The sequence below is a fragment of the Prionailurus bengalensis genome, chromosome A2 (genome assembly GCF_016509475.1).
Source record: "Prionailurus bengalensis isolate Pbe53 chromosome A2, Fcat_Pben_1.1_paternal_pri, whole genome shotgun sequence".
In the NCBI taxonomy this organism is placed as follows: domain Eukaryota; kingdom Metazoa; phylum Chordata; class Mammalia; order Carnivora; family Felidae; genus Prionailurus; species Prionailurus bengalensis.
Genome location: NC_057348.1, coordinates 99599288 through 99605287, shown reverse-complemented (window position 1 = coordinate 99605287; position 6000 = coordinate 99599288).

Here is a 6000-nt window from a genome sequence, read left to right as displayed (position 1 = left end):
GTTGTTTTTAGTTTATTTAGTCAATGTCTTATAGTTTTCAGAGTACAGGTCTTTCATCTCCTTGGTTAAATTTATTTCTAGGTATTTTGTTTTTTCTCATGTGATTGTAAATGGGATCGGTTTCTTAATTTCACTTTCTGCCAGCTCAATTTTAGTTTATAAAAATGCAAGAGATTTCTGTCTATAAATTTTGTATACTGCAACTTTACTGAATTCATTTATTGGTTCTAATAGTTTTTGTTGGCCTCTTTAGGGTTTTGTATATATAAAATTAAGTCATCTGCAAATAGAGATGGTTTTGCTTCCTCATTATCACTTTGGATGCCTTTTATTATTTTTTTCTTGCCTGAAAAGTCCCCTGTCTGGGACTTTTAGTTCTGTGTTAAATAAAAGTGGTGAGAATAGACATCCTTATTTTGATCCTGCTCTCAGAAAAAACAACTTTCAGCTTTTTTTTTTTTTTTTGACCATTGCATATGATATTAGCTATGGGTTTTTTATACATGGCCTTTATTATGTTGAGGTAGGTTCCCTCTAAACCCACTTAGTTGAGAATTTTATCATGAATAAACATTGGATTTTGTCACATGCTTTTTCTGCATCTATTAAAATGATCATATGATTTTTATCCTTCCTTTTGTCCAAGTGATATATTATGTTGATTGATTTACAGATATTCAACCATCCTGTATTCCTGAAATAAATCTCACTTCATCATGGTGAATGATCCTCTTAATATATTTTTTAATTTGGTTTGCTAACATTTTTTTGAAGATTATTGCAGCTGTGTTCATCTGGGATATTAGTCTGTAATTTTTTTTTTTTTTTGGTAGTATTTTTATCTGGCTTTGGTGTCAGGGTAATCCTAACCTCTTAGAATGAATTTGGAAGCATTCCTATCACTTCTATTTTCGGAATAAGTTGAGGATATGTATTAACTCTTCTTTAAGGTAACATTCAGCAGTAATGCTTTTAGGTCCTGGACTTTTGTTTGTTGGGAGTTGATTGATTCCATTTTGTTAGCAGTAATTGATCTATTAGGATTTGTTATTTTTTCCTGATTCATTTTTGCAAGACCGTATGTTTTTAGAAATTTACCCATTTCTTCTAAATTGTTCAATGTGTTGGCATATTGTTTTTGTTTGTTTGTTTGTTTTGTAGTAGTAGTCTCATACTCATTTGTATTTTTGTGGTTTCTGTTGTAACCTCCATTTCATTTTGATTTTCTTTGAGTCTTCTCTTTTTTCCTAATGAGTCTAGTGAAAGGTTTATCAATTTTGTTGATCTTTTCAAAAAATCAGCTCTTCATTTTGTTGATCCTGTTGATTTTTTTAAGTCTCATATTGATAACCACTACAATCTTTATAATTTCCTAACTTCTAACTTTGGGCTTTGATTTTCTTTTTCTAGTTCCTTTAGATGTAAGGTTACATTGTTTACTTGAGATTTTTCTTTCTTGAGGTAGGCCCATTACTATAAACTTCCCTCTAAAAACACTTTTGTTGTGTCCAAAACATTTTAGACTATTGTGTTTCCATTTCCGTTTGTCTACAGTTATTTTTTATATTCTCCTTGTTTTCTTCATTGACCATTGGTTGTTTTATAGCATGCTGTTTAGCCTCCATGTATTTGTGGTTTTTCCAGTTTCCTTCTTGAAATTTATTTTTAGTTATATATCAGGGTGATTGGGAAAAAATGCATACGATTTTAGTCTTCTAAAATTTGTTGAGACTTGTTTTGTGGCCTAACATATGATCCATCCTGCAGAATGTTCCATGGGCCCTTGAAAAACTGTATTCTGCTGGCTTGGGGGTGGAATGTTCTGTGTATATTGGTTAAGTCCATCTAGTGTAATGTATCATTCAAAGCCATTGTTTTCTTACTGACTTCTGTCTGGATAACCTATTCGTTGATGTAAGTACAGTGTTAAAGTCCTCTACTATAATTGTATTATTCTCAATTTGTCCCTTGATGTGTTTCAATATTTGCTTTATGTATTTAGGTGCTCTTATTTTGTGTGCATATTTATGATGGTTAGATCCTGTTGTTGGATGATTGTTGTATCATTATGTGGTGCCCTTGTCTCTTGTTACAGCCTCAGCTTTAAAGTCTATTTCGTCTAATATAATTATTGCTACCCCAGACTTTTGTTTTTGTTTGCTTTTGTGTGGAATATCTTTTTTTATCCTTTCACTTTCAGTCCTTATGTGTCTTCAGCTCTGAAGTGGGTCTTTTTTAGGCAGCATATAGACAGGTCTTGTTTTTTTAACCATTCAATCATCCTGTGTCTTTTGGTGCATTTAGACCATTTACATTTTAATTTCTAACAGGTGTTTGCCATTTTGTTAACTGTTTTCTGGTTGTTTTTGTAGTTTTTCTCTCTTCTTCTTTTGCTCTCTTCCCTTGTGATTCGATGATTTTATTTAGTGTTATGCTTGTTTTCCTTTCTCTTTATTTTTTGTGTATCAATTATAGATTTTTAGTCTGTTACCAGGAAGTTCATGTAAAACCTCCTGCTATATGCAGTCTATATTAAGTTGATGGTGCTTAAGTTGGAACACATTCTGAAAGCACTACATTTTTACTCCCCCCCTCTACTTTTTATGCATATGATGCATGTATTACATCTTTTTATTTTGTATATTCCTTGACTGATTTTTGTAGATGAAATGGGTTTTCTATTTTTGTGTTTTAACTTTCAGACAAGCTTTATAAGTGATTGATCTACTACATTTACTGTTAAGTTTAATTATACAGTAAAAACTTTTTCCTTTTTTTAATTTTCTTCTCATTACGGCCTTTTATTTTCCCCTTAGAGAGGGTGCTTTAACATTTCTTGTAAAGCCAGTTTAGTGGTGATGAACTTCTTAAACTTTTGCTTGTCTGGGAAACTCTCTCTCTTCTTCAATTCTTAATGCTAATCTTACTGGGTGGAGTATTCTTTATTACAGGCTTTTTTCTTTCAGCCCTTCTGGTCTGCAAAGTTTCTACTGAAAAATGGGGTTCCCCTTGTATTTAACTGTTTGCTTTTCTCTTGCTGCTTTTAAGATTCTCTCTTTATCTTTAATTTTGCCATTTTAATTGTTATGTGTCTTGGTGTGGACCACCATGGACTCATCTAGCTTGCGACTCTCTTTGCTCCCTGGACGTAAATTATCTATTTCCTTTCTCAGGTTAGGAAAGCTTTTTTGACTATTATTTCTTCAAATAAGTTTTCTGTCCCTTTCTCTCTCTCTTCTCTTTCTGCAGTGCCTGTAATGCAAATGTTATTACAATTCATGCTATTGTAGAGGTTCCTTAACCTACCCTCATTTGTATGTATGTATGTATGTGTGTGTGTGTGTGTGTGTATGTATGTAAGTGTCATTTAGTTACTTATTTACTTATTTGTTATTTTGCTGCTCAGTTGGGTTGCTTTGCACTATCTTGTTTTACAGATTAGTGATCCATGCTTCATCCTCTAATTTGCTGTTGATTCCCTCTAGCATCTTCTTTGTTTCAGTTATTGTATTTTTTTTATTTTATTTTTAATTTTTTTAATGTTTATTTACTTTTGAGAGAGAGAGAGAGAGAGAGAGAGAGAGAGCATGAGCAAGTGGGGGAGCGGCAGAGACAGAGGGAGACACAGAATCCAAAGGAGTCTCCAGGCTCTGAGCTGTCAGCACAGAGCCCAACACAAGGCTCAAACTCCCAAGCTGTGAGATCATGACCTGAGCTGAAGTCAGACGCTTAACCAACTGAGCCACCCAGGCACCCCAGTTATTGTATATTTAAACTCTGACTTGGTCATTTTAATATGTTCTCTCTGTTGAAGTTCTCATAGAGCTCATCTACTCTTAAGTTCAATGAGTATCTTTATGACCATTCCTTTGAACTCTTAATTAGGTAGACTTATTTCCATTTCATTAGCTCTCTTTCTAGAGTTTTGTCTTGCTATTTTGTTTGGGTTACATTCCTCTTTATGCTAATTGTGTCTGACTTTCTGTGTTTGTCACTACGTTTTAGGTAGGTCAGCCTCATCTCCTGGTCTTGAAAGCAGTAATCTTATGTAGAAACCATCCTGTGGTGTCCAGGATTGCAGTCTCACCCCGTTCACTAGAACCAAGCATTCCGGGGGTGTCCTCTGCATAGGCTGTATTGTGCCTTCCTGTTGTGGCTGGGCCTACGCTGCTGCAGGTGGCCAGTGGGCAAGGCTGGCCTTCAGCCCAGCTGTTAGTAACAAGCTATGACTACTGCTGGTATACTTGTGGGCAGGGCTTGCCCTGGCATGGCTGCCCGAGAGGCTCAACTGCAGCAACTTCAGGCTTGCTGGTGGGGGTTAGGCTCACTCCTGGCACAGCTCAGTGAGAGGTCCAGTTGTACCTACTGCATGTGCAGATTGTGGGGCTAGCTCTCCCCTCCCTGGAGCAGGAGTCGCTTTAGAGCAGTGCTTATCCCAAATGGGGCTGCCTGCCAGCTGTGGCAGCATGGCAGTTGCTCTGGGAGAACACTGCAGGCTGCCCACTGCGTGTGGCAGGAGAGGTAACTGCTAGGCCTGGTGGGTTGGGTGTGGTGGACCCTCAGTGAATTGCTGGTGTGGGGCAAGTGGTGCTAACAAGGTAGATAGACAGTGTTAGAATTGGGTTCTGCAAACATGTGGCTAGCTAGCCAAAGGAGGGCAAGGAAAATGGTGCCAGCCAACACCTTCATTCCTGGAAAAAGCTCCTAAAGGTCCCTACCTCTCCAGCACATGTCCTAAAATTAGTCAATAAATCTTTATGTATACCCCAGGTGCTTTTCAAATTGCTGCTTTAATGCTAGGTTTCAGGCCAAGTGATATACTCCTGTGGCCCTCTGATTCTCCCAGAATTAAGCCCCACTGCGTTTCAAAGTCAGACATTATGGGGGCTCATCTTCTTGGTGCAGGTCCCCAGGGCCAGGGGTGTCCAATTTAAAGCTTGACCCCTTCACTCATCTACACCTACGATATTCCTCTCTTTCATGGGTCACCGCTGCACCAGAAGTTTGGTTCCATACCTTGTGTTTTCCCTGCCTGCTCTTCCTGATGTACCTCTCTCTTTATGCCTTTAGCTGTGGAAGATCTGTTCTGCTAGTCAGGTCATTTTCAAGGAGTTGAATTACACGTAGTTGCCTCAGTGTGCCTGTGGGAAGATGTGAGCTCAGGATCCTCCTCTCTGCCATCTTCCCCTCTCTCCATCAGACCACCCACACTTAGAGCACATACAGCAATCACTAACCTACCAACTTATTCTTGGGTATTTTAAATCTCTCATTTTTTTAACCGTATGAAAGATCACTATTGTGATGTGAATTCATATTTACAACCATCTTGGTTTTTCTTATACTCTCTTTTATCACTTTCCTACTATATAAAGCACACCCTTAGAATTTCCTTTAGTAAAAACCTGCAGGTGGCAACCTTGCTCACATTCTGTTGCCTGAAACTATCTTTATTCCACCATGATTTTTGAAACATATTTGCTGAGTATAGAATTTTAAGTTGGAAGTTATTTTCTCTCACACATCAGTGATAGTCATTCAACAAGTTTCTGACTTCCGTTATTAATGTTGAGAAATCAGCTAAAGAAAAGTCTAGGTTAACTGTGACTTTCGTTTTGGCTGCTTTGATACATTTCTGTCTTTAGTAGTCCATGGTTTCACGATGGTTTATCCAAATAAGGATTTTATATTATCCTGCTAGGGATAAATCTGTAGACTGGTATTTTTCATTGATTTGAAAAAAATCTCAGCAAATTTCACTTCAAATATTGCTTCTGCTCTGTTATCTATTTGAAACTATTATTAGCTATACATTAGATCCTTCTGGTTGATCCTCCACTCTTTCATATTTTCAAGCTCCTTTTCTATGCTACATTCTGAATTGCTATTCTGTCCTATTTTGCAGTCATTCTCTTTTCAGGCCCATCCTATCTTCTGTTAAGCCTCCCACTGATTTTTAATTTTAGTCATCCTATTCCCCATTTCTAGAACTTCTTTTTC